This window comes from Schistocerca cancellata, chromosome 1 (genome assembly GCF_023864275.1).
Source record: "Schistocerca cancellata isolate TAMUIC-IGC-003103 chromosome 1, iqSchCanc2.1, whole genome shotgun sequence".
NCBI classification, from domain to species: Eukaryota; Metazoa; Arthropoda; class Insecta; order Orthoptera; family Acrididae; genus Schistocerca; species Schistocerca cancellata.
The window spans coordinates 354,243,177-354,269,384 of NC_064626.1; the positions used below are offsets into that span (position 1 = coordinate 354,243,177).

Here is a 26,208-nt window from a genome sequence, read left to right on the forward strand (position 1 = left end):
CATTATTTCTCAAGTATGAGGAATATTTGCAGAGGTATAACGAGAGTCACTTTGTCTAACGTCATTAGGGAATAATGTAACGTATTTGTCATAAGAGAATAATACCATCGAGTTGAACTGTGCTCCACTGGCAAGCGGTTGTGCACTGCCTTGCGTGTTCCTTGACACAATCTTACAAAGAAGTACCTGGATTAAATTTCAGTGCTTATTCATCAGGTTTAGATCAATCTGTGCTGGAGTTCCAGAGCCCTGTCTGTCTCCACTAATATACATTTACCAAGCACGCGTGGAATGACAGCTTAGATACACAGTTTCATTTGTAGTATGAATATGGCTATGAAAACCCTGTGTTCCATGTTGTTGTTGCCTAGCACTGAGTTCATTAGTAATTTTCTGTACGTAACAGCGTGCTGTCAACGGCCTTGCCATAGTGGATACACCGGTTCCCGTCAGATCACCGAAATTAACCGCTGTCGGGCGTGGCCGGCACTTGGATGGGTGACCATCCGGGCCGCCATGCGCTGTTGCCATTTTTCGGGGTGCGCTCAGCCTCCTGATGCCAATTGAGGAGCTACTCGACCGAATAGTAGCGGCTCCGGTCAAAGAAAACCGTAGTAACGACCGGGAGAGCGGTGTGCTGACCACACGCCCCTCCTATACGCATCCTCAGCTGGGGATGACACGGCGGTCGGATGGCCCCGATGGGTCACTTGTGTCCTGAAGACGGAGTGTGTGTGTGTGTGTGTGTGTGTGTGTGTGTGTGTGTGTGTGTATGCCACTAGATTCGTGATTTCCTGTCAAAGAGATCACAATTCGTAGTATTCGACGGAAAGTCATCGAGTAAAATTGAAGTGATTTCTGGCCTTCCCCAAGGTAGTGTTATAGGCGCTTTGCTGTTATCTATATAAACGATTTGGGAGACAATCTGAGCAGCCGTCTTAGGTTGTTTCTAGATGACGCTGTCGTTTATTGACTAGTAAAGTCATCAGAAGATCAAAACAAATTGCAAAACGATTTAGAAAATATATCTGTATGGTGCGAAAATCGGCAATTGACTCTAAATAATGAAAAGTGTGAGGTCACCCACATGAGTGCTAAAAGAAATCCGTTAAATTCGGGTACATGATAAATCAGTCAAATCTAAAGGCCGTAAATTCAGATAAATACCTAGGAATTACAATTACGAACAACTTAAATTGGAAGGAACATACAGAAAATGTGGTGAAGGCTAACCAAAGATTGCGTTTATATTGGCAGGACACTTAGAAAATGTAACAGATCTACTACGAAGGCTGCCTACACTACACTTTTCCGTCCTCTTTTAGAATACTGTTGTGCGGTGTGGGATCCTTACCAGATAAGATTGACAGAGTACATCGAAAAAGTTCAAAGTAGAGCAGCCCATTTTGTGTTATAGCGAAATAGGGGAGAAAGTGTCACTGAAATTATACTGGATTTGGGCCTGACATCATTAAAAACAAAGGCGTTTTTCGTTACGGTGGAATCTTCTCATGAAATTCCAATCACCAACTTTCTCCTTCGAATGCGAAAATATTTTGTTGACACCGACGTAGACAAGGAGAAACGATCATCACGATAAAATAAGGGAAATCAGAGGTCGTACGGAAAGATACAGGTGTTCGTTCTTTCCGCGGGCTATACGAGATTGGAATAATAGAGAATTGTGAAGGTGGTTCGATGAACCCTGTGCCAGGCATTTAAATGTGATTTGCAGAGTATCCATGTAGATGTAGAAGTAGCTGTCGAAGTGAATCGCTTCATGACGCCTCCAAGCAAGGCTGTCCGCTGTCGAAACTTCACAAAGGTGCTGTTGTTGCCTTTCTATTGTTCCCATTTCGGGTCACTCCCCCCTGAGACCGTACCATTTGTAGTACCCGTCCTCATTATTACTTGCTAGTTGTCATCTGAGCCAAGACTTGGATTACCTTTTGGAGCTATTAACTCCAAAACGGGAGATTCGACTACCCTTTCTGTCCGTTGTTACAAACACTTCGTCCAAATATTGGCCTTTACTTGCCGTTCTGTACACAATTTGCTTAGCGGGCAGAGGTGTCTTCCAGGAGGTATGCGAAACACTAGACACGCCCCACCTGCCGTGGCAAACGCTGTCTGCCTGCCTATAATGGCCGGCACGGCAGCACACGAATGCCTTAAGATAACGGAGGCAGCTGCCGCCCTATATCCCGACAGGGAACCGGTACCGCTGGAGGTGAAGCTGCTGATGGGGTACTCGCCCTGCACCTTATCTGCATACGGGAGAACAAGGGCCCCATCGAGGCGAGGAGGCTGGCCGGTGTGGCCGTGCGGTTCTAGGCGCTTCACTCTGGAACCGCGTGACCGGTACGGTCGCAGGTTCGCATCCTTCCTCGGGCATGGATGTGTTTGATATCCTTAGGTTAGTTAGGTTTAAGTAGTTCTAAGTTCTAGGGGACTGATGACCATAGATTTTATGTCCCATAGTGCTCAGAGCCATTTGATTTTTGAGGCTAGGAGCATTTAACCCTCAAGAGAGTAAAACAGATTCATTATTGTCCGTCTAAACTTATTTAATTTCATTAAATGACTGGTTGCGCTTCATATGAACAGTCCTCAGATCTGATTATATTTGCTATTTGTTTTAAACAACAATAGAAAGCAACAGCGTTGCACTCTCTTCTTACAGCTCTCCTATAACGCTATAGAGATGTAAACGAAATTATTTTGTGACTTAATAGCACACAGGTCACAGGTCCTGTTTCAGTTCCTTTTTATCTATGTCGTTACGCGGAATATGAGAAATGTCTCGCGCACATTCGACAGTCGTGAAATCACAGACCTCCGAATTCGAAGCGATGAACAACCCTAGAATTTAGGGTCCCACGTGCAAGAGTGGAACAACCTTTGGGATGATACTTAGTATCCGCAAAACATGAAAAAGAGTTAATGTGATTTGTGGAGTTTGGTGCTAAATGTAAGTGGCACATCTCTCTCTCTCTCTCTCTCTCTCTCTCTCTCTCTCGCTTTATTTTATTTTATTTATTTACTTTTAATTTCTCGAAACATACAGCCTCCGCTGCTAAGAGACAGTTGTAGAGATGTAGAACGTTTCATTTGCCAGCAGAATGGATAATTTGTCGCATTTACACTTCACAATACTGTAACTTCTGAATAACCTTCTTCTTCAGAACTGAATTAGACTTGGAGGTTTGGTATTTCATATCTCGACACTTCGTTGCTGTACAGCCGTAGATTGCCGGCCGAAGTGGCCGTGCGGTTAAAGGCGCTGCAGTCTGGAACCGCAAGACCGCTACGGTCGCAGGTTCGAATCCTGCCTCGGGCATGGATGTTTGTGATGTCCTTAGGTTAATTAGGTTTAACTAGTTCTAAGTTCTTGGGGACTAATGACCTCAGCAGTTGAGTCCCATAGTGCTCAGAGCCATTACAGCCGTAGATTAACTGCAGTCGCTAGATCTTTGACATTAGACATGATTCGCAATATGCGGAAAGAATTCTGCCGCCATTCTGATTGCGTCTTGGCTGGAGCAGTTGTTGTCGAGCACCTTTCATCATTATGCTGAAATTTCGTTTATTCTGCATTTCTAAAACTCTTTTGTATTTTAATTCCTAAATAAAATGCGTCATCTTGAAGTTGCACGACGGCCTTAGACATCATATTAATGTGCGTATCTTGATGTGAAATAGTATGGCTGATCCCAAAGCTATGGGAAAATAAGAAACTGCATATTTCATCTACGTTAGCCTCTCTCTATTATTATATTTTTCATGTCTTTAAATTGCATTTATCGTATCTTTGTATTTGTTTGTACTCATCCGAAAGAAGTATATTCAATTTCCTTTCATTGAGTGAAATCAGCACCCACTTTTTTCGTTCAAAATTAGACTTTTCAGTATTTGAAAGTACTCCTCGGGGGATCCATTTTACACGGCATCTATAAGCTCATTATAATGGTCGAAGTTTCATTCGTATAACAATCATTAACATAGTAATACAATATTCTTTACATGAATCACAACTGCTTCAGGTACATTTTAAAATATGATCCCTGATCGAGTATAATCAAACCTCAAGAGTAACAGATAATCTCCTTGGCTCTACCATTTCACGTAAAAATATTCAGTACTTCAAAAATAAAAGCTGTGTCTTGCGTTGGCGTTGCAACATTAGCTTGGTGTTGTCTCTCAGTGGGGCGACTAGCAGAGCCGCATGCCTATGTCAACATGGAGAACGGCTCCCTCATTAACGCTTTACGCAACACGTACGTGTGACAACTGTCCTAATACCACCTTAAATCCACTGCTAGACAAAGGCCTTCCGCCGTACGCATTCACCTTGCTTCGACACGTTTTCTATAGTCGCTACCTCCTATTGAGTCAGTGTGTCGGTCGTCTCTTGTCTTTTTGAGTTGGTAGATTCCCTACACATCTCTCCGTCGTTAGCTGAGCAACTACCAGTTTCTGAATGATTTTCGCATTAAATGGTTGTATCTCACTGCCTTAAGGCAAACTGGTAAAAAAAGAATACTGCATCTAAACCTTCAGTTTCAGAAATATTGGAACCTTAGTGCTGGAAGCCCTGCTGCTCAGTTTACCGAAATCATTCCAGAGTAATATTTTATATTTTATTCGTTTACTACGCAAAGCGAATCTACTGACAAGTGGGAGGAGAGCCCTTAATTAATTATTTTTGAGGAGTAAGGGAACCAACGAGAGTAGACCGCACTGTCAGATCTTGATAGACAACCATTCAAAGTGGGTGCTCGTTAGGCGTTCAAAGAATAAAAATAAATAAAGAACTTTCTCGGCGTTAAGACTTTGGACTAGGGAAGACGACATTTCAAATCATTTTCCCGGCGTTCAGATCTGGGATTTACGTGGGTTCTGTAAACTGTTTGAGCCAATGGTTCCTTTAAAAAAAAAAAGGTCAAATTTCTTCTCCATCCTTTTTTAATCCGGGATTGTGCTCCGGCTTCACTCAACACGTCATCACAGTGGCGTCAAGCTCTAATGGTCATAACCTCCGCCCCCTCCTCCTTCCTGATAGATTGCAATATGGAGAACAAATATGGATGTTTGCTCTCCAGCCCTCTCTGTAGAGGACGCGCTGATTAAGTCAGTGTTTAAATTATTAGCGATTCCCACTAATACAAGCACTCTAACATACTCAGATGTTTTGCGGTACCAGTATCCTGTTGTTACTTTTTTATACCAGGCAAACCCGACATTACATAGTAGTTACATTTTTTCAAATTCAGCTATTATATTTCATGACAGCTTCTAGTCCTGCGTGCTGAACTTTACGTGGCTGTAACGCTAACGCAAATGGGGCTCCCCACACGTCAGGGTTACGTAATGGGCAGACAACAGCAGGCCGTTGCAGTTCCACAGTGCATCTTGCTCCTCTTACGCCGACGCGCGAGGTCACTGACCCGGGGCTGGAGTGGGACGAGTGCCCGCTGCGAGAGCGATTCCGTCCACACGGAGGTTGCTGTGTCCAGACGACGCAGCTGGAAGGCAGCAACCCACACGTTCAACCTACTTACTGCACCTGAACTATAATTCAAAGATTTTGTTCAAGTCTGCACTTTTTCCCACGAATTCAAGACGTGTTTTGTTTCTCGGCTGTCTTCTGCTAGCCTGTCTTTACAATTCTGACAATAAATTTATATAAACAATGAAGTTCAGTCAAATGCACCACCGTCTGACACAAATCTCCATTGTGTTATACACCGCTGCTACTTAGCTACCAACCAGCCCGATGCAGTGATTAAGATATTCGACTCGTATTCGGGAGTACAGTGATTCAAAAAATGGTTCAAATGGCTCTAAGCGCTATGGGACTTCACATCTGAGGTCATCAGTCCCCTAGAACTTAGAACTACTTAAACCTAACTAACTTAAGGACATCACACACATCCATGCCCGAGGCAGGATTCGAACCTGCGACCGTAGCAGCAGCGCGGTTCCGGACTGAAGCGCCTAGAACAGTTCGACCATAGCGGCCGGCTACAGTGATTCAAATCCTCATCCCGCCACATATATTCAAGTTTCCGTCGTTTCCCCTTAATAGCTGAAAGCAACTGCTCTTATGGTTCCTTTGAAAAAGTCTCAAGTACTTCCCATCCCATCCATCCCAAAATGAGATTATGCTCCGTCCACAATGACTACATCATTCAGAGGACTGTAATCTTTCTTCCTATTTCGATCTACATCTACACTCATTAAAAAAAGTTTTGCATCACCCCGTCTCCCACAACTGCTGACTGTGGATATTGTATCACAGGCACAGTCCCTTTGACTGGTCAGAGATGTCACTAAACCCGCCTAAAGATGAACACAACCATGCATGAGAAGCGCCTACTAGACGGAGGGGGTCCGACAGCCGATCAGTTCCAGTCATTCCACCAGGAAGGAGGTACACGGCTCATGTTGTCTGTAGTTCAACCATGCCTAGACTGTCAATACCGCGGTTCGATAGCGTCCGCATTGTTGCTTTTTGCCAGGAAGGGCTCTCAACAAGGGAAGTGTCCAGTCATCTCGGAGTAAACCAAGGCGATGTTGTTCGGTCATGGAGGAGATACAGAGAGACAGGAACTGTATTATGACATGCATCGCTCAGGCCGCCCAAGGACTACTACTGCAGTGTATGACCGCTACCTACGGATTATGGCTCGGAGGAACCCTGACAGCAAAACCACCATGTTAAATAATACTTTTCATGCCGCCACAGGACGTCGTATTAATGCTTAAACTGTGCGCAATAGGCCGCATGATGGGTAACTTCACTCCCGACGTCCATGTCGAGGTCCATCTTTTCAACCACGACATCATGAAGCGCGGTACAAGTGGACCAAACAACATGTCGAATGGACTGCTCAGGATTGACATCGCGTTTTCTTCACATATGAGTCTCGCATATGCCGTCAACCAAACAGTCGTCGGAGACTTGTTTGGAGGTAATCCGTTCAGGCTGAAAGCCCTAGACACACTGTCCAGCGAGGGCAGAAAGGTGGAGCTTCACTGCTGTTTTGGGATGGCATTATGTGGCGCCGACGTACACTACTGGTGGCCATGGAAGGTGCACTAACGGCTGCACGATGCGTGAATGCCATCCTCCGTCCAATAGTGCAACCATATTGGCAGCATATTGGCGAGGCATTCGTCTTCATGGACGACAATTCTCTCCGATATCGTGGACATCTTGTGAATGACTTCCTTCAGTATAATGACATCGCTCCACAAGAGTGGCCAGCAAGTTCTGCAGCCATGAACCCTATCGAACATGTCTGGGATAGATTGAAAAGTGCTGTTTATCGCCGACGTGACCCACCAACCACTCTGAGTGGTCTACGCCGAATCGCCTTTGAGGAGTGGGACAGTCTGGAACAATAGTGCCTTGATGAACTTGTGGACAGTACGCCACGACTAATAAAGGCATCCATCAATGCAAGAGAACGTGCTACTGGGTATTAGAGGTACCGGTGTGTACAACAATCTGGACCACCATCCCTGAAGGTCTCGCTTTATGTTGGTACAACACACAATGTGTGGTTTTCATGAGCAATAAAAAGGGTGGAAATGATGTTTATGTTGATCTCTATTTGAAATTTCTGTGCAGGTTCCAGAACTTTCGGAACCGATGTGATGCAAAGCTTTTTCTTGACGTGTGTATCTGCAATGCACCTTATTGTATGTGTATAACTGTCACATTTCCTGTTCCAGTCGCGATTAGTTCGCGGGAAGAACGACTGCCAGTAAGCCTCCTTGTGGGCTAGCCTCTCTCAAATTTTATCTTCATGGTCTTTTCGCGAGATCGTAGAGTCGTTATAGCCAGTACGAATGTGTGACGAAAATGGTTGGGAAACTTGAATGGGAATCCTTGGAAGAACGACATGGAAGTTCATTCGTTTATCAATATGGTGTGGCAGTAGAACACAGTAAAACGAAAGATCAAGTTTTAAATTTGGTGTTTAAGAAATCATTCAAGTAGGATGATCGTACAAACATGCCGACGTTTGACCGTCACACTGACTCCCGTATGGAGGACTAAGTAATGGGCATCCACGATATAGGATAGCAAGTAAAGAGTTTAAAACAAATAAATCGTCAGGTCGAGATGGAATTACCAGTTCGCTTTTTTAGAGAGTACTTTACGCATTTATTGTGAATCTCTCGTCCAGTGCAAAGTCCCAAGCTAGTGGAAAAAAGTACATTCGAATACAGTAAATTTATTTCATACGGAAGACATTCTGTCCTCAAATCAGCACGGATTCGAAAGCATCCTTCGGTGTAAAGATGACCTTGCCCTTCTCTCACAAGATATCCTGTGAACCATTGGGAAAAGGACAGCAGGCTTATTCCATATTCCCAGATTTCCGGAAAGTATATGAGACGGTTACATTGCAGACTGTTAACGAAGTTCCGACGCTACGGAATAAGGTCCCAGATATGTGAGTGTTGTCGACATCGAGACATCATCAGAGACAAGGCTATCGTCAGGAGGACCCCAGAAAAGTGTGATAGGATCGCTATTATTCTCTGTATACATAAATTATCTGACGGACAGAGTGAGCAATAATCAGCGACTGTTTGCTGATGATGAAGTTGTGGTGTTGGAAAATATCGTCGTTGAGGAACTGTAGGAGGATACAAGATAGACAAAATTTCTAGTTTGTATGATGAAAGACGTAAATTGATGCAGATGAGTTGGAGAAACAATCCCGTAATGTTCGAATACAGCATTAGTAGAGCGCTGCTCGACACAGTCACGTCGGTTAAAACTAAAGGCGGGTGTTATGAAGTGATATGAACTGGAACTAGCACGTAAGGACGGTAGTGGGGGAGGTTTGTTGGGAGAGTTAGGAAAGTGTAACTCATCTGCAGAGGAGACCGCGTGTAGGACACAAGTGTGACCCAATCTTGAGTACTGCTTCAGTGTTTGGGATCCACTACAGAGATCTGACTAAGGGAAAACATAAAAGGAATTCACAGGCATGGTGTTAGATGAACAGGTGAGAATTAGGGAAATGCTTTGTGAATTCAAATGGGAATCTTTGGAGGGAAGACGTGAGGAAATTTAGGCAACCACCATTTGTAGCTGATTATAGAAAGATTCTACTGCTGCCAACGTACATTTCGCGTAAGGCCCACGTAGATGAGACAAGAGGAATTAGCGCTTGCATGGAGGCATGTAGACATATTTTTGTCTCTCGCTCTGTTTGCGATTGGAACCGGAAAGGAAATGCGTAGTTGTGGTACATGGTACTCTCCGCTACGCACCGTACGGTGACCTGCTGAGTATTTATGTGGATGCAGATGTAAATGTACCCCCGTCATATGAAGAACAGTTAGGACCCGTACAGGTGCATATAGACAGTCATGTTTACCTCGCTCAGTACGCGAATGGAATATGAATGGAAATCGCTAATACTAGCGCAGCGTATCCCCATAACATCAAGTATTTTATAATTTACGTATTCTAGAACGTATGTTTACTCACTACAGATTTTCCAGTGGCCGTCTTGACCTTGTGGTCCCACAGTGTCATTGTATTCCAATGCAACTCTTGCTGTTAATCCAAGCAGTGCCGGAAGATACTGTTTGACCGAAACCGTTCGCATATTGATGATGATGGGGTACCATATTCCGAGGAGCGTAGGGAACGATGAAGGAGACTCGCACCGCCAACTAGGCAAGGTCGTGTGGTTTGCCATTGCCTTCCTCCGACCGTAATGGGGATCAGTGATGATGATGATGAAGACAACGCAACAACACCCAGTCACGTCGAGACAAGGAAAATCCCTGACCCCGCCGGGAATCGAACCCGGGACCCCATTCGCGGGAAGCGAGAACGCTACCACAAGACCACGAGATGCGGACGATCGCATATTAAAGGCACTTTAACAGCAAATTATGGTGTTACGTGATGTTATTTCTGAATATTATCAAAGCAGTGGAAGACAATCAACAGTACAAATATCTGAGACGAAAATCGTCTCATCAGCAGAATTCGAGCTGGCCACCCGTGCTATGTAGTTAACATATTTGATGGTGGAGTTAATTTATTTGTCTTCTCTCTCTCTTAATTTCTATTTTCGTATAGCTTCACATATAATAACTTCCCAAAGTGAGATGGAAGGGAAAAGGATGTAAGTTCAGAGTTTAAACATCGCGGTCTTTCGAGGTGGATGACTAGTGAGACTGGACGAGCATGTAGGAAGGAAACGGTGTGACCTGCTACCGGATACGAGTTTAATCTTTGAGCTGAATCAGCATAATTCGGTAAGAGACAAGAGACTGAGAAAAAACGCGATCAGCTGTACTTCTCAAGAAACCATCCCGCGTTTGTCTGAAAAGATACTAGGAAGCCACAGGAGATCTAATTAAGGATCTCTGCTCAGTGGCTTTTGACTCGGGCCAGCAGTGTGTAGAGCACGCTGCGTAATCTCTGGCGAGCTGCCTTGGGCACACGCGGCAATAAATTTTAAAACGTTTCGTGCCTACAATTTCGCAAAGCTCTTAGGCGTCTTAAGGACCACGCCTACGCTCGCTCTGGCGGCCGCTAAAAGGCCTGACTCACTGCGAGAGGGAGCAACGCTCACGACAGTGGCGGATCTGCGTTGACTTTCGCTGAGCGAGTTGAACGCGTGCGACTTTCGTTGGCCATGAGTCAGCAGCAGCGCCCCGGTCACGACGCTATCACGCACTGTCAGCACGGCACGTCTCGGTCCCGCGGCTAGCAGTCTGTCTGCCGCGGCACGGGCGACGCCTTTACAGCAGGAGGTGGGGGATGTCACGCCGAGGATACAATCTGCTGCTGCTGCTGCTGCTGCTGCTGCCTCTCACCGGGCAGCGTCCTGCCACGGCGCAGACGTAGAATTATGCAATTCCAGCACAGCCGCCTCAATGCAAAACCGAATGTAGGTATCAGGGCAGTCCCTGCATCACGATAGCTAAATGCCTCATCAGACCCTAGCCTATACCGTTCTGTCAGCGACTAATTCACTGGATTTTTGGCACCCTAGATAACGAATTTATTTAGCGCTTCCCTCCCTCTCAAAGAAACTACATTACTGGACGTTAAAATTGCTACACCACGAAGATGACGTGCTACAGACGCGAAATTTAACCGACAGGAAGAAGATGCTGTGATATGCAAAAGATTAGCTTTTCAGAGCATTCACACAAGGTTGGCGCCGGTGGCGACACCTACAACGTGCTGACATGAGGACAGTTGCCAACCGATTTCACATACACAAACAGCAGTTGACCGACGTTGCCTGGTGAAACGTTGTTGTGATACCTCGTGTAAGGAGGAGAAATGCGTACCATCACGTTTCCGCTTTGATAAAGGACGGATTGTAGCCTATCGCGATTGTGGTTTATCGTATCGCGACATTGCTGCTCGCGTTGGTCGAGATCCAATGACTGTTAGCAGAATATGGAACCGGTGCGTTCAGGAGGGCAATACGGAACGCGGTGCTGGATCCCAACGGCCTCGTATCACTAGCAGTCGAGATGACAGGCATCTTATCCGCATGGCTGTAACGGATCGTGCAGCCTCGTCTCGATCCCTGAGTCAACAGATGGGGACGTTTGCAAGACAACAAGCATCTGCACAAACAGTTCGACGACGTTTGCAGCAGCATGGACTATCAGCTGGGAGACCATGGCTGCGGTTACCGTTGACACTGCATCACAGACAGGCGCGAATGCGATGGTGTACTCAACGACGAACCTGGGTGCACGAATGGCGAAACGTCATTTTTTCGGATGAATCCAGGTTCTGTTTACAGCATCATGATGGTCGATTCCGTGTTTGGCGACATCGCGGTGAACGCACATTGGAAACGTGTATTCATCATCGCCATACTGGCGTATCACGCGGCGTGATGGTATGGGGTGCCATTGGTTACACGTCTCGGTCACCTCTTGTTCGCATTGACGGCACTTTGAACGGTGGACGTTACATTTCAGATGTGTTACGACTCGTGGTTCTACCCTTCATTCGATCCCTGCGAAACCCTACATTTCAGCAGGATAATGCACGACCGCATGTTGCAGACCCTGTACGGGCCTTTCTGGATACAGAAAATGTTGGACTGCTGCCCTGGCCAGCACATTCTTCAGATCTCTCACCAACTGAAAACGTCTGGTCAACGGTGGCCGAGCAACTGGCTCGTCACAATACGCCAGTCACTACTCTTGATGAACTGTGGTATCGTGTTGAAGCTGCATATGCAGCTGTACCTGAACACGCCATCCAAGCTCTGTTTGACTTAATGCCCAGGCGCATCAAGGCCGTTATTACAGCCAAAGATGGTTGTTCTGGGTACTGATTTCTCAAGATCTATGCACCCAAATCGCGTGAAAATGTAATCACATGTCAGTTCTAGTATAATATATTTGTCCAATGAATACACGTTCATCATCTGCATTTCTTCTTGGTGTAACAATTTTATGGACCAGTAGTGTAGTTCTTATCCTTCCTCTCAAAAAAACAAGTTCTAATACGACGTTTACAGACAGGTCGGTCAGCCACAGTCTGAAAAGCTTGTAAGGGTGTTGCAGGGTAGGTTGTGCTGAAAAATACTTGGTAAGAAAAAAATCGATACGTTGCGCCGTTCCCGAGTTCATTTGGATAGAACTTCGCCTATCAGGCACTTGCGCGCTCAAATTCGAGCGATCTACCAGGGACGGTGTCGCCAAGCGTATTGTTCGTTTGGTTACCTAAAATCGAACAGAAGACTAAAACTAAAACTCCGTCCGAACAGACTTTGTAAGGCCCAACGGTACCGACTGGCCGCCGTGTCATCCTCAGTCTACAGGCGTCACTGGATGCGAATATGGAGGGGCATGTGGTCAGTACGCCGCTCTCCCGGTCGTATGTCAGTTTACGAGACTGGAGTTCCCTGATCTAATTCCCTCATCTTCATCTGATTTCAATCGATTACATTCCATTATCCTTCCTTTCTTAACATTCATCTTCAACTTCTTTTCAAGTTAGTATTCAACTCTTTAACCGCTACTCCAAATACTTTCCCACCTCTGATAGAATTACAACTTCATGGGCAAATCTCAATGTTTCCACTACTTCTCGATCAAGTAGCTCCTCTGTTTGCCTCACAAGGACTAAGTGTATGCTGCTTGCCAACAGTGCTCGGCAGACCGGATGGTCACCCAACCAAGTGCTATCCCAGCCCGACAGTGCATAACTTTGGTGATATGAAGGGGAAAAAAATGGACATAGTACTGTAGTAAGGATCGAACCCGGTCCATAGACTGAGCGGTCTCGTGCGCTATCATCTACGCTTTGAGAACAACTGAGACTAACTGCATATGCTGGGCCGCTTTAATTTGCGTGTGCAACAGCCTGATTGGCTAACTTCAATGCTAATTAACTAGGAAACGGCGCAACATATCGATTTTTTGCTAACAATTATTACTCAGCATAGTCGACCCTTCAACACACTTACAAGGTTTTCAGAATGTTTCTGACCACCCAGTATATACAACAAAGACTGTTTCAAAGACATTGCATAAGCTGTCTAGGGGTCATAGATCACGTCACAGGAAAAAACTTCTTTTTAGAGAGAAAACGTTCGGTGATATTTGCCGGCGACGCTAGGCGTCTTTTTGTATTGCGTATGCCCCTGGGAGGCAACAGGACGTATGCACTCTGCTGCGTGCATGTGCCTTGTGCGATGTCTATTTTCCAGTCATCTGCTCCGTGTGAAAGCGAGTAGGCCCGGCAAAATTAAAGACCTAGATTCGCTTAGGAGTACACATTCTTAAAATTTTCTTGGTGGAAATCATTCTATCAATTTGCTGCGATAGGTAGTATGCTGTCCCAGAAAGGACCGCTGGAAACCGTCAGCGAACATTTTCTCTCTGCCATGCCATGATCTACAGCGCTGCAGGTTGATGCAAAAGAATCGAAACACCTTGTGTGTGTGTGTGTGTGTGTGTGTGTGTGTGTGTGTATGTGTGTGTGTTCAACCACACCTCTAAACTGCTTTGAGCAATTTTAGACAAAGGCATAAATTATTTATTTGTATCGCTATGGTGTCGATATTTGCTGTTTAATTAATTAAGGTGTACTGCAGTACACCACCAGCCACAAGTAAGAGGGTTGCCATGCGCCACAGCTCCCGCAGACATTCATGGTCTGAAGATGATCTTATAAAAAGATCGAAACCGGCCACCACATTAAAAAAAGTTATGCGATCAAGACTGCTTCCAGTTTATTTATAAGTCACGCATGCCTGACTCTACGTGTCCACTACAAAAACGCTTTCATTTTACACAGCTCATAGCAACCGAAACCGCTAATAACTTTAATTGGCAGTAAGCTCAATTTGTTGCGATTTCTGAACTTGTCTTCAGCTACTCAATTTTGCGATTCTCATAGCATTGCTTAGCCAGCAGTTAAGGTGTTTTATTTTCTTGGACATAACAACTCTTTGTCCCAGTATTATGCACGTGTTATGTTCATTTTTTACACTCTGTTAACACTGTCAACACCTGCAGTGCAATATTCGCCATGTGAGTGACTTAAATTTTGTTTGTTAAAAGCTAAAACTGTAGTGAAATTATATTTTTTGTCTACATTCTTAAATTATCTTTTAAGTCTCTTGGATGTCACCATTATTCATTTCCAAAGCGCAAATGACGTGAGACGCAATTTCCAGGAGTAAACAAAAAATTGTAGATTGACTTCCATTACAGTTTTATCATAAACTGTAGACAGGTCACACAGCGAAGTCTGTCCTGCTGCTGTGTCGATAGTGTTTAACAGGTATATAAAATATGCGTAATACTGGAACTCATAAGTGTTAACTGGACCTCTTAGCTGCAGTTTAGACGATAATATATGAATCGAGAAACCGACTAGGTGAAGAGATTGTTTACAGGACTGGTGTACCATTCAAAGCGCATTTGATAAAATCACGGTAAGTGGTAACTCGAAAAAGCTGATTGAAGATGGCGAAAGTACGAAGTGCGTCATGACAAAACAAAGTATTACAGAGCAGATAAATGTGATAAAATTCGTTAATTTCTGACTGTCCCTCAAAAGCGTTGCATATTTTACAACCAGTACTGTACACAGACTGATTGATCATAATAGTGAGAACCTCACCAGCATCGCAGAAGGGCGAGGTGGTGTCATCAGCGAGTCATTGAGCGATTGATTACTTGTTTAGTGGCGAGGAGAAGCAGTGTGTGAGAAGTCGGTGTGTAAGCGTTATGAAGGACGGATTGAAAGGTCTGAATCTCTGCTGTCTAGCTCTCAGCACTTGTTGTGGTGCTGAAGAGTCCCTGTACTTAAAACGTATGTAGGTTGCTGTACACAGGTGAAAACAACGAACCGTCGACCCAAGAATCGAGCCCAGCAAACAGCTGACAGAAAAAACGAGGGTGTACTTCTGAGACTGGAGTCACAATATCATTTCGCGTCCCAGACCATCCCGCGCTGAGCAGATGACCACCCACTGCAACAGAACCGAACGAACTTTCTGTTCCTGGCGGTATGGAATATTACAGAGGCGCCAGATACTGCTGTCTCGCATGTCGAGATGAATCACTTACACATCTAATCGAACAGCTGTTCGAGAATGAAACCATTGCACTCTTATCTTTACTGCAACCCGTATCGTTGTCTTACTCTCTTCAAATAGAATGACGAAATGAAGGTCAACGGAGGAATACCTCACCACTATATTACTCTGCTAGGTTCAGCTGTCTTCAACCCGACGAATAGTTCCATGTAATATTCCGCACTTGTCTATTCCGTTCAGGCCTCTTCATTTCTGCACAATTACAGCAGGCATGCAGCGATTTGTATCTACTTATTGTATTCAAGCTTTCGCCTCCCTCTATAAGTTTTACCATACACACTCAACTCCATTATCAAATATAAGACTCGTTGACGCCTCAGGATCTGTCACATCAACTGATTTCCTCTTATAGTCAAGTTGTGCCATAAATTTCGTATCTCCGCAGTACAGCTTCATTAGTTATATATATATCCATCTAATCTTCAGCATTCATATGTAAGACCACATTTCAAAAGCTTCTATTCCCTTCTTGTCTGAAATGTTTATGGTCCAGGCTTCGCTTCCGCACAAGGCTACATCCAAGCCGAATACTTTCGTAAAAGACTGCCTAACCGTTAAATTTATATTATGTTAAGATGTTTCTTTTTTCCACAAACGGTTTTGTTGCTTTTGCCAGTCTCCACTTTAATATCCCCTCTTCTTCGGCCACCGTCGGTTACGAATCGGCTACTATTCATCTGTTATTTTTAGTGTTTCGTTCCCTGATCTAATTCCCTCGTCTTCATCTGATTTCAATCGATTACATTCCATTATCCTTCCTTTCTTAACATTCATCTTATAACTTCTTTTCAAGTTAGCATTGAACACGTTTAACTGCTACTCCAAATACTTTCCCACCTCTGATAGAATTACAACTTCATGGGCAAATCTCAATGTTTCCACTTCTTCTCTCTGTATTTTAATTCAGTTTCAAAATGTCCTTTACTGCTTGCTAGGTGTACATACTGGATAACATCCGGGATAGGCTGCAACCTTGCGTTGGTCCCAAAAAAATGGTTCAAATGCCTCTGAGCACTATGGGACTTAACGTCTGAGGTCATCAGTCCCCTAGAACTTAGAGCTACTTAAACCTAACTAACCTAAGGACATCACACACATCCATGCCCGAGGCAGGATTGAGCCTGCGACCGTAGCGGTCATGCAGTTCCAGACTTAAGCGCCTAGGACCGCTCGGTGACACCGGCCGACGCGTCGGTCCCTTTTCATCCAGTGCTTCCTTTTCATGCCCTTCGATACTTACGCGCAATTTCAATTTGGTTACAAGTTATTGGTAAAGTTTTGCTGCTAGTATTTTATTACTGTTCCCTTCAGAATTTCAAAGAGTGAGTGAAGTGAAAAAGCATTTCTATTGAATACTTCATGAACTGGGTTCCTGAAGTAGATTGCCCGGCAATAAAACAGAAGGACCCAGAAGACACGGTCGGATGTCAATGTAACTTCGTTCACGTACACACCTTCGGCCTTTATGTGAGTGGCTGAAGTTACAGTTCTCTGCCACAGGCAGAACAGCCACCAGAGTGCTTTAGCGCTGTTCCTGTTTACCAAGCCTGCTCAGCCCTGTAAGGTATAAACAGTGACATACGTTGAGCGATTACTGCGAAATTCACGGAACCATCGCTTATGACTTTAGGTCAAGGCTGGTGATAACTGCGAGAACCCTGAGAGTACAAACTGGTACGTCACGGACATCGTGCGTCCCCAGAGTTACCTCTCATGCGACAGTATCGTGGCGCCGTTTCTCAACAGGATAGTGCTCGTCCACACATTTATGGTAGCAGCTCGGACGCCAACTCTGTCTCGTACCAGTATTCAGGACATCAAAAAATGGCTCTGAGCACTATGCGACTTAACTTCTGAGGTCATCAGTCGCCTAGAACTTAGAACTAATCGAACCCAACCAACCCAAGGACACCACACACATCCACGCCCGAGACAGGATTCGAACCTGCGACCGTAGTGGTCGCCCGGCTCCAGACTGCAGCGCCTAGAACCGCACGGCCACTCCGGCCGGCTTCAGGACATCAAGGACCAGTTTCAGTAGTTGTGAACTAGCTTACCTCAGGAGAGCATACATCGGCCTTGCGACACCCTTCCGAACCGAATCAGCGCATACATCCCAGGCCACTGGTGGCGCAGCGTCGTACTGTTAAGTGAGCTCATACTGCTGGGTGATTTGTAAATCCGACTCGACTTTGTAATCACGGAAGTAACATCGGATCTCCTCTCCACCCGTTAACTTTCCTTTCGTTTCCACCTACTTTCTGGGTGATTCAATTTTTTTGACACGCAACGTACCAGCTCTAAAATTTAACAGACCCTTTCTGCAGTCCCTTAAAATCGGTCAACGTTATGGTAGTAAAAATAACACTGCTGCCGATGCAATAGCTGCGTCGTTTTATAATCTTCGAACTTCACTACAGTCTTATTCACTCTTCCTTCCCAAAATACTTTACTTTCCATATAGGTCTGCTTCGACTATACAAAAAATAACATCTATGATTTCGCAACCAAAAATTCTGACTTTCTACGTTCATGCCTGTAAAATGAGGCAAGGTAAGTCAAAATGTCATAACGTGTTCCAGGAGAAAGATAGCTTTTACAGTGTGGTGGCACATTGATACTGAATGAAGCTTTTAGTCGACAGTGTGAGTCCATCGAGGGTGGTGTTTACGTGGCATTTGGCGTTGTTCGGATCGCTTAGCTGAAGATTGCTACGACAGCATCACTTCACAGTTTCAATACGCCTTTAATACTCACTTCACCGCACGTTCCTATGCGCTGTAAAATAATTCTTCCTCTTATTTTTTATCCCTATAATTACAGTAAAGAAGCCACGTCTATCTGTAAACGATACTAGTTGTATCAAGGATGTTTTATGGACGCCATTTGGAAGTAGGAATTCTTATAATCCGGTAACGAAGAGCGGGCGGTATCTCCTTTGCAAAACTTGCCTACTAAAGGTGAAGGTTGATTGTTTCATCCGGTACGTAACAAAATACCCTTTTGTATTTTCTTTTCTGCTGTTTTTAAATCGCACTCCCACATTATTTGTTAAGTATATTCTGTACTTACGAGACCTTCCGACCTCTGCGCGCCAGTATTTCTCTAGGCAAGTGTATCCTTGTGATTAGCTGCACAATTTCAAACGATGACCGTCCTGGTGTCAGGCTGTAACATTGAAGTGTTGCTTAAGGTCCAGACATTTATCAAGGTTTCGCAGCTGCAGTGCATACACGGGCAAAAATTTTCCAAACTGCTTCTTTTATTGACTCACATGTTACAGCATAATCTATTTCACGTTTAACGTTGTCAAAAGGAAATGCTACAGTCTGCTTAAATAGCCCTGCGCTGCTTTGATAATTCGATACGAGCTTCGAGCTCCTTGCGACCGTTGCTTTATCACTCCGCTTATGCAATTTGTATCGTTTGTGTAACTTGTTCACATGAAGCAAAGATATCTGGAAACAGTTTTCATATCATACAGACAACTAAGAGTCATCACATCAAACGCCCCGCTACAACATTGTCGTCACTTCCCGCACCATGGTTACTGATAGCAGTATTAATGTTCAAATTTTGCTTTTCATCACATACACTATCACTAATATGTGCTCAAAGATCGTATCGAAATGGAGTGTTTGATATGACGTCCCCCAGAAATCTATGTGAGACCACAGAATTTTTGAGGATTTCTTTGACTGACAAACGGCAGAAATTGCATAAACGGAGTGATGTATGAATAGTCGGAGGGCACTCACGGTTGATATCGAATGAATTAGAAATGAACACTGGTCAGTGAAGAACAGTGCAACATTTTCTTAAGATTACGTAAACTTCATAGTATACGTTTGATAATGGACTATATGTTATGAAATCAACTGCTCTAACAGATAAAAAAAAGAAGTTATTTGGTGCTATTTTGCCAAAAACCGACATTTTAACCCCGTGGCTGTGTACAAAATATAGGTTAACTCTTACATAGAAGATAACAGCAACCAGCCACTTTTTACAACGCTATTTAAATAGCGCCTTTATCGGTTTCGAACCGACAGGCTCATCTTCAGACGGCTAGTAAAACGTGAAACAGCCATCTGAAGATGAACCTGTCGGTTCGAAACCGATAACGGTGCTATTTAAATAAATAAATAGCATTGTAAAAATCGGCTGGTTGCTGTTACCTTCTATGTAAGAGTCAACCTATGAGAAGCGGTTTTTTTTTTTTTTTTTTTTTTTTTTGTACGTTAGCCTACATCTGCAGGCACTATGAAGAATTGTAATTTTCTTAGTTTCAGCTAAGGACGTCTCCTTTCGGCTTGAACAATTTTTTTCATTTTAACACTAGATACGGAAATTCTTCGGACCGAAGTTCCGTAATAAATTCTGTAAATTCTTATTCGCCACCCTTAAGAATATTTCACACTAAAACCGAGTGAAAAATTCCAAGATGAAGCGTGATTCGGTATCCACGTTAAACGTAGGTCTACTCTAACTAACTACAACGTAGTTAAGTCAGTTGTATATACCAAAGGCATATCACCTCCAATATGAACATGCCTAGTAAATTCTGCGATGTTCAGACCACATTAGGATGTAGGAGAGTTTTACGTTTGTCCTTCATAAGCAGCCCGAACTTCAAATTGTTGTATAAGCAAAGACGTACTCAACGGGTGTGGGGCTGACAGGGAATGCCTGCTGATAATGCTCCCCTCCGCCCTCCTCCAACCGCAGCCCAGGAAAAAAGAAATCCTAACAAGCGACATTCACAACCCAAACAAACAAGCATAACAATTCAGTAGCAGTTTGGAGAAAGCAATATGTAATGGATATTGACTGGTAGTAACTGTACCCAGGGACGTGATATCTCAAAAGTATTTCGTCATTCATCGGTAAACTAACATAGCCTTCGCTCACTTCCCCTTTGTCTCAAACGAGGTCCTGGATATGCTCGTGTATCCGTACAAATTATAAAAATGCGTTTTTGTATGTGTGTGTGTATGTGAGCGTGTGTGTTTCACATCTCTTTCTAAACCGCTGCACCAATTTCAGCCATATTAGGTACACCTATACCTTACTGTTAGGCAAAAATCGCTGCGTGGGTAAGAACAATCTGTCTATCAAAGGTGTGGGGGGTGGAAAGGAAGCATAGCCCGCGACCCCTGAATTCCAAAACGTCATTCATCCAGTATTTGAAAATGAGAACTCTTAGCAACTTGCAATAAACTTTACACATAATTTCAAATCTTACGATTTCTTTCCTCGCTGACAACCACTACAAAATGAAGAACGAAGAAATATTTATCCCTTACTACTTTTCCGCTGCTCATGTAGTAAAAGTGCCTCATGAGGCACGACGTTATAATTTATTACTCCTTTACTACCAAATGCATTCGTGTCACACTTCTCACACACGATGAACATATACCACTGAATGTGAGTGCAAAATTAAATCATTATACGTCACATTGTTTAGAAGCTATGACGTCTTAAACAGTGTGACGAGTGAGAAACGGTTGCATTATGCATGACGTTTAAATTTATCACTTCTTTGCTACCAACTTTATTCGAAATAACCTTCGTAGACAGTATCCACATATACCGCTAAATGTACCTACAATATTATTTCATTGTAAGTCACATAGGTCAGAATATATGATTTCATAAACAGTAAGATGCATGAAAAAGTGCAGCATCGTGCATGGCGTTTAAATTTATTACTTCGTTGCTACAAAATCCATTAGCAACACTCCTTCAGACAGAATCCACGTATGTCGCAGAATGTACCTACAAAATTATATCCGCTGTAGTCAAGAACCACGCGACTGCTGCGGTCGCAGGTTCGAATCCTGCCTCGGGCATGGATGTGTGTGATGTCCTTAGGTAAGTTAGGTTTAAGTAGTTCTAAGTTATAGGGTACTGATGACCTCAGATGTTAAGTCCCATAGTGCTCAGAGCCATTTGAACCATTTTTTTGAAAATTATATCATTGTACGACACACAGTTCAGAAGATATGACGTCGCGAACATTAAGTACAAGGCCAGACGCGTGGTACAGGCGTGGACGCACAGCTATAAATAAATGCCTGGGCAACACCAGGACTCCCCATTGGTATAAGAATATAATCAACACAACCCGTTGGATCACTTAACACAAGGATCGATATTTTACTTAATGAGTGAGGTTCTTTGTGACTTGAAAAATTGTACACTGCAATTCATGAACATGAATACTGTTTTAATTTAAGAACAGCTATGCTTGCAGAACTGTACGTGATACACGAATACAGGTGTATCGTATCTTGACGGAGGAGAAGCAAGATTGCTGCAAAAGTAAATACATGTTAAATAAATACACCGCAAGTTTCCTCATTCCGTTTAATACGAGTTCCTATAAAGTAGTACTGTTATTCAGCAAACACGTCATTACCCGTAATACATGTAGACATACTGCAACAGTGCGGCTGACATATCGTCACTTCACAGTGAGGTAATCTGCGAAGCGATTTCTGAGAACTGTGCAATACAATGCCGCCCGGACCGCGTGGCATAGTTTAAGGCGACAGGCAGACCTGGCTCGGCAGTTAGTGCGGACGTTCCTCTGCTGAGGGCTGTGGGCCTACCTGTGGTTGGTTGGTCGGCCTGTTGCAACGGCCGCCCTCTCTAAATATCACGGCCGCGTTGCCTCAGACCGCATCGCCAAACCCAGGCCCGCCATCAGCGGGAGTTCAGGAGCCTGGGTCGAAACTTCCTCGCAGATTAAAACTGTGTGCCGCACCGGGATTCGAACCTCGGACCTTTACCTAATCTCCTTGCTGTATGTAAGCGAGACGCAGAACACTTGTTACTAAGTAAATTGTATGGCGTTGCTGGCTTGCACTTGCCAAAGGGTGGGTTTAGCCGCTTGTCTGAAAGGGTGTTCGTCCTCCGCAAATGTCGGTCCCTTTCCCTGCTGGTGTGTGAGATGAGTGTACACTGATAAGCTACAACATTATGACCACCGATCTACTGTCGATATAAACCCGTGCAGGCGACAGCAGCGTCTCCTGGCGAGGACACACTCACGGTGCATATAGTGCGGTGAGCGTGCTGCCCCTGTGTAGCGTCATATATATTTGACCCAAGAAAGACTGTGATGGACCAGAAGCTCGACACGAGAATTGGGGAAATTGCCCAGTTTGTTGGGTGTTCGAGGACCGCTGCGGTATCTTCAACACGTAGCGAAACCAAGGTGGAAAATTTGGAAATTTTTCGTTAGAGCCTATGAAATGTCCCCTTAGAAAACTTAATGAATTACTGTGCTGATAAACCCCTTACGTTATTTGTTTTTCAAACAGCTGAGCAAAACTGAACGTACTCAGACATTACTCTCTTTACTTATTCTGATCAACACTAAACTGACGCACAGTATTTTTAGCGCAGCGCAATATGACTTTCAAAAATCCCTACAAAAGAATGGCCCTGACTAACAATAACCTATACCTTTCATGAATCACTTACCTCACAAAAATCTTCGTTACTCGAACTACTGCAATACAGCGAGCGCCAATACTGCCAGCTAAATAAAAGATTCTAACTACTGAAGTCACTAACTACTGATAGGCATACTTACCAAATGAAAGATTTTGATAAAGAACAAACAATGTATTTACCTTAATAGTGTTCAAAAGTAATAATATATATATCAGTTCATGACATCCAGTCTTACAAATTTACTGTCTCTGATGGACACACGTCCATATCATCCGCTCTCAAAACTCCGCCATCTCTCTCCCCACATCCACCACTGCTGGCGGCTCACCTCCAACTGCGCAAAGCTATGCGCTGTTAACAGCCAACTGCCCAACACTACAATAGAGAATATTTCAACAATGCCAACCAGCCACAGACTGCGCACAGCACAGCCAGTGATTTTCATACAGAGCGCTACATGGCGTTACCAATACAAAAACCTAAACAGTCTACTTACACCTATGGAACCAAACTGCTCAGGTCATCGGTCCCTAAGCCTACCCACTACTTAACCTAACTTATAATAACTTACGCTAAGGACAACACACACACCCGTACCCGGAAACCAAGTTGAAATCACGCCCAGACAACGTGGCATCGAACGACCACCCCTCATTACAGGTGTCGGGCGCCGTAGGCTGTAAAGACTGGTAAAACAAGAGAGGCGGCGAACTGTGGCTGAACGAACGTCAGATTTCTCGCTGGGCAGAGTACAAATGTGTCTTACACACAGTGCACCGAACACTCCTAACGATGGGCTTCCGCTGCCAACGAACCATGCATGTGCCAATGTTTATGCCACAACATCGGCAACTACAACTGAAATGGGTACGTGACCATCGGCACTGGACGTTGGCGCAGTGGCAAAAGCGTTGCATGGTCTGATGGATCCAGATACCTTCTTCATCATGCCGATGGGAAGGCGTGACTCCGTTCTCTTCTAGGGGTTGGGGGTTGTTTGGGGGAAGAGACCAAACAGCGAGGTCATCGGTCTCATCGGATTAGGGAAGGGTGGGGAAGGAAGTCGGTGATGCCCTTTCAAAGGAACCATCCCGGCATTTGCCTGGAGCGATTTAGGGAAATCACGGATCGCCGGACGCGGGATTGAACCGTCGTCCTCCCGAATGCGAGTCCAGTGTGCTAACCACTGCGCCACCTCGCTCGGTTCTTCCAGGGGAACAGCTCCTTCACACCTTAATTGCGCGACGGAGCCGGCCTGGGTGGCCGAGCGGTTCTAGGCGCTACAGTCTGGAACCGCGCGACAGCTACGGTCGCAGGTTCGAATCCTGCCTCGGGCAATGATGTGTGTGATGTCCTGAGGTTAGTTAGGTCTAAGTAGTTCTAAATTCTAGGGGACTGATGACATCAGAAGTTAAGTCCCATAGTGCTCAGAGCCATTTGAACCATTTTGCGCGACGGAGACACGCTGGTGGGAGCACCGTTATGCTCCGGGAAACATTCACGTGCTCATGTGTGTGTCCAGCGGAGCTCGTGCAAGGCACCATGGCGGCCAAGATTATCGAACACTGGTTGAAGACCACGTGCACTCCTGGATGACGATCATGTTTCCTGGCGGCAGCGGCATTTTTCAAAGAGACAATGCACCATATCACAAGGCCAGGAGTGTGATGGAGTGGTTCGAGGAACACAGTGGCGAGTTCATATTGATGTCCTGGCCCCTCAACTCGCCAGATCTGAACCCGATCGAACACATCTTGGATGTGATAGAACGTGGCGTCCCGGAATTTACGGGAATTAGGCGAGTTGCGTGCGCAGAGGTGGCGACCTACTAAGGCCTCATTGCATTGCTTCCATGATACGACATGTCGCCATTGTTAACTCAAAATGGTTCAAATGGCTCTGTGCACTATGGGACTCAACATCTTAGGTCATAAGTCCCCTAGAACTTAGAACTACTTAAACCTAACTAACCGAAGGACATCACACACACCCATGCCCGAGGCAGGATTCGAACCTGCGACCGTAGCAGTCCCGCGGTTCCGTACTGCAGCGCCAGAACCGCATTGTTAACTGTGTCAAAGATGAGTACACAGCTTATTAGATAGGTGGTCATGATGTTCTGGCTGATCAGTGTATATTGCAGCGGCATGTTTGTGTTGTGATGCTGCTGTTGCTGCTGATGACGATAATGATGATGATGATGATGATGATGATGATGATGAGTCAACGGAGAGGGTGAAAACCCGACGCCGGCTCATGGTCTACTCCTTCAGAGCAGCATCAAGGGTACCGCCTAGCTTAACGACCCCAATAGTATCAAATGTCCTGACTTCATTAGACACCGAAGAGTGGTTTGGAATTTAATCGACATTGGAAAAAGACTCGCGATCAGGAACTTTAAGCCGCTATCTCTCTTTCCCTTAACGGCCAAATGCTGGCAATGAAGAATTCAGTCATCAGGATTTGAAACGACTTACCTCTAAGTCGAGCACCAAAACACCTCGGCTACGGAGGTGGGTAGAAGGCCTCTTGAAGGCGTGGGCTCATCACGACTGCGAGCGGAGCAGGAAATGAAGAAATGAAAGAATTATCATTCTAGGAAGTACCATTATGCAGGATGGTAAAGCTGTAGTAGACTGTCAAAGGCCAACAACGTTTCCTTCGATAAAATAGCTCTACAGGTGTAATATATTTACGTTTAAACGAGGAAGAATTTTCTGAACGTGAACAGATGATGCACAGTATTGTAGGGAAGTGAAACGAGGATCGTGTAAAACCCTGAGAAGCAAATTTTGGAAACGTTTGCATTGTGATGCTGTCGATGGACAATTAAGTGGACACGAAGTATGAAATGAGGAAGTACCAAAAAGAGCAGGTGAGAAAAAAAAACTCCTGAGAAAGAAAGTGGCAGGTTTCAGGGATATGTACTACGTCAGCCAGGAATAGGTAACTTCCTAGTGAGAGAAGCAGTAGAGGAGGCAAACGACGACTAGAACATGCAAAACTGATCATAGAACATGTCTGGCGAGGAGGTTACTTACAGATGAAAAGACTAGTGCCTGGTAGGCAAAGATGAAAATCAGCGTATCTGTACAATGTCTTACAC

General features: G+C 44.6%; 1 protein-coding gene and 1 pseudogene across 1 annotated transcript in view; both read left to right on the forward strand.

The window, feature by feature from the left end:
- LOC126175785 (uncharacterized) overlaps positions 1-26,208 on the forward strand; it is a 635,812-nt gene that overhangs the window by 169,462 nt on the left and 440,142 nt on the right. The gene's annotated exons all lie outside the window — the stretch shown is intronic.
- Positions 413-530, forward strand: LOC126100909 (5S ribosomal RNA; annotated as a pseudogene).